The sequence below is a fragment of the Ascaphus truei genome, unplaced genomic scaffold (assembly GCF_040206685.1).
Source record: "Ascaphus truei isolate aAscTru1 unplaced genomic scaffold, aAscTru1.hap1 HAP1_SCAFFOLD_3399, whole genome shotgun sequence".
NCBI lineage: Eukaryota > Metazoa > Chordata > Amphibia > Anura > Ascaphidae > Ascaphus > Ascaphus truei.
Window position 1 is genome coordinate 1 of NW_027456398.1, and position 3,815 is coordinate 3,815.

The 3,815-nt window shown below is 44.2% G+C and overlaps 1 long non-coding RNA gene across 1 annotated transcript; it reads right to left on the reverse strand.

The window, feature by feature from the left end:
* Positions 1-2,126: 2,126 nt before the first annotated feature.
* LOC142483589 (uncharacterized) lies at positions 2,127-3,552 on the reverse strand. Its single transcript, XR_012797393.1, has 3 exons — positions 3,455-3,552; positions 2,331-2,392; positions 2,127-2,226 (listed from the first exon to the last, which is right to left on the reverse strand). It is a non-coding gene; the product is annotated as an uncharacterized LOC142483589 (long non-coding RNA).
* Between the last annotated feature and the right edge of the window lie 263 nt (positions 3,553-3,815).

The following is a 3,815-nucleotide window of genomic DNA, read 5'->3' on the forward strand; positions in this document are numbered from 1 at the left end:
TAAAGGCAATCTACAAGATGTATTAGTTGTCCACACTTCCGAAATGTTACTTTTATGTCCAAATCACTTATTCCCATGACCTGATATTTGTATTTGTTATTTATAGGATTGTCACAAAGAGTTGATGAGGTCACCAAATGATAGTATGTAGAGAGAAAGAGAGATCTCAGAACAGAGCCCTGATGTATACCCACAGACAGATCAATAGAAGACGAAGACATGTTAGCAACAGAGATGGAGAATGTGTGACAGGAAAGTTATGATGAAAACCAGGATAGAACTGTGTTACGGATACCAAGAGAGAGTTTAGAATATGAAGGAGGAGAGTGATTGAGAGCATCAAACGCAGCAGATAGATCAAGTAGGATTAGTAGGGAAAAGTGACCTTGGGAATTTGCTTTAAGCACAGTCTGTAGAACGAGCTGTACGAAAGGCAGGTTGTAAAGGATCCAGGAGGGCATGTGATTTAAGAATGTTGACATTCTAGCAATTAGGAGACAAACAGCAGGAGGGATATAGGGCGGTAGTTAGTAAGGCACATAGGGTGTAGGTTGTTTCTGAGAAAAGGGTGACCACTACAGGCTTAAAGTAAGAGGGTAAAGAGCCAGAGAATAGGGAGGACTTGAAGATGTGGGTGAGAGTGGGGACTAAGAGATGCAGTAAGGTGTGAGGGGATACGATCTAGAGGGCATGTGGTAGAGGGAGAAGAGAAGATGATTAGCTTCCAGCTCTGTAAGAGAAGAAAAGGAGTCAAATGCAGAAGGAGAATTAGGTAGAAGGAGAGAAGGGGGAAGGGACAGAAGGAATCTCCTTGTGGGTGGCATCCACCTTGCCTCTGAAGTAGTCAAATGCTTGAGGAGAAGTGAAGGAAGGATGGCAAGTGTGAGAAGAAGGTTAGTGGAGGGAGTCAAATACAGGGGAAAAAAAGACAGCGTAAATTAAATTTGTGTGTTGATGAATGTGGAAAAAAAAGTAGTGTGGTTTGGCCCCAGAGAGCAGCTTTATACAGGACTGGAGACATTTTTACTGTAGAAAAATCAAACATCAAGTGTGAGATTTCCTTCATAGGCATTAAGAACAGTGAGTGGAAGTGTGATGAACATGTTTGGGAATTTAGCCAAGGGTGTGGGTTAGAGGGACGTGTGTGTCAGAGCTTGAAGGGGCATATAGAGGATAGCATTGTAAGAGTTAATAAGATTGTCAGTTTAAGCAGAAAGAGAGAGAGAGAGCAGAGAGGTTAGAGTAGATGTCAGAGGAGAGTTTAATTAAGCAGAGGAAAATCAGTGGGACAGGTAAGATGGGGTGAGGGGAATGACTGATTGTGAATGATGAGAGCAGAAGAGGTCATGTACAACTAGAGCCTTGTTAGTCAGAGAACGGACATTCCAGAGGGCATAGGAGAAGGGAAGAGAAAAGTAAGGAAAGGAATGTGGATTACATTAGATAGGTTAACACTCTTAGCAGGGAGGCAGAGGCAGGGAGACCCGATGTGTATATGAGCAGGTTCAAGATTATAAGAGATATCCCACACATCAGCAAACATAGAAGGAGACACAGAGATAGGTGTAGAGAGAGACAGATAGGCGCAGAGAGAGAGGGGGCGCAGAGAGAGAGGGGGCGCAGAGAGAGAGGGGGCGCAGAGAGAGAGGGGGCGCAGAGAGAGAGGGGGCGCAGAGAGAGAGGGGGCGCAGAGAGAGAGGGGGCGCAGAGAGAGAGGGGGCGCAGAGAGAGGGGGCGCAGAGAATAGGATGTACATGAGTGCTTTTCATTGAGCAGTGCAGAAATAGCTGCAATAGAGGTCTGTACAAATGGTGCAGTGTGTAGACACATGCAAAGGTAGGGGAAGGAAAGAGGAGAACATGTGGATAAAAGCAGGAGTGTGGAAGTTAGAGAAATTAGAAAAGTTTAACAGAAAAGTGAGGAAACAGCAAGCAGAGAGAACAAGAGAGAGGTTACATTGGGATGACGTTCTGTGGTAGAGAGAAAATGCTAGGAGAGAGCTTTCAAATATTAGAGGACATGACTTGAGGGAGCAAATGTATAAATCAAAACCTGAGGGGGAGGTATAGCATGAAAAGCTTGCACAGCAGATTATAGTCTTAAAGTTGCGTGTACCTCTCAGGGCATTCAAGAAGGTAAATTCTCACAAGTGCAGAGTTCATGATGAAATGCTGAATCCAGTTCCCCTCCAATTTAATTTTAATATAACTTATCCATTCTTCATTACTGCAAAAAGCAAACAAAACAAAACCACATTGCATTACTATTTTCAAAATGGATTGAATGGCATATTCAACAGTGACTGTGTGATGCCAATATTCCCCACTCACTCGTAGTGAAGCACTTATTGTACTAGTGTTGAAAGTAGGCCGGTAGAGTCAGGTACGCATTACTGAAAAAACAATAAGTGCGCGTCGTAAGTACCAGCTCCGCAACAGTGCGGGCATCACATTAGTGACGTGGATGAACATATATGGATAAGCCCATATTAAGGCATCACGTGACCAGAGCCGTCACTGACTGGGTATACGTAAAGACGCAGGGAGATGCAAGGAAAGGGAGGGAGAGAGACAGGGAGAAGATGTGAAACGGAGGAAGGCACGGATGGAGGGAGTTCTTCCGAGCTTCTGCGGGCCTCTCTCTTTCACTGGTGCATGCCGGGAGCTGGTCCCAACATCCACAAAGTGTGTGTGTATTATTGGTTGTATTTTATGGGGGTAGGAGGGTAGTGTGTATATTGTGTGTGTGGGAGTATTATATTGTGTGTAGAGGTGCAGAGGAGAGTACTAGATTGTGTATCTTGTGTAAGGGTGTTGTGTATATTGTGTTTGGAGCTATAATATTATTGGAGAGATTAGTATTGAGGAGGTATTATAGTGTGTATTGTGGGGAGTATTAGTGTGTGTATTGTTTGTGGGTGACAGATGCTGGGGTATGCAGCAATCCCTGCACTGAGGTCCGAGGCGGCTCTGCATCGCTCGCACGCACTGTGGATGACCAAGCATGTGCCCATGATAATCATGGCCTTAGAGGGATGAGTGTGTCAGAGCCTAGAAGGGGCATATAAATATATAATGGAGGAGGGAGGAGGGAGGAGGAGGAGATGATAGCATTGTAAAAGTTAACAAGATAGTTAGTTTAAGCAGAAAGTGAGGAGAGGTTAGAGATAAGGGTAGATGTCAGAGGAGAGAGTTCAATTAAGCTGAGGTATCGAGTAGGACAGGGGTGAGGGGAATGAGAAGTGGTGGATGATGAGAGCAGAATAGGTCATGTACAAATAGACCTTGTTAGTCAGAGAGCAGACATTCCAGAGGGCACGTGAGAAGTGAAGAGTAAAGTGAGACATGGAATGTGGATTACATTAGATGGGTTAATACGCTTAGCAGGGAGGTGGAGAGAGAGAGGCAAGAGGCAGAGAGTGGTGTAGGGGTTGAGGAAGAGATGTTGCATGTACCTTATCAGAACATTAAAGAACATCAATTCACACTGGTGCAGAGTTGATGATGATTCCAGTTCACCTCCAATTCAATTTTAACAGAACTTTTTCATTCTTCATTACTGCAAAAAAAAAAGTATAAAACATTGCATTACTATTTTCAAAATGGATTGAATTCCCCCAACAATAACTATGTGTTACCAATATATCCCTCTCAGTCCCACTGCAGCACATACTGTACCAGTGTGAAAGTAGGAAGGTACACAGTAACGGTAAAACAATACGTGCCGGTACTATGCACCATATGAATTATAAGGGGATGTAAATCTCCCAGTCTCTCTCCATATCCGCAACAGAGTGGGCTCCGGTCAGTGGCATG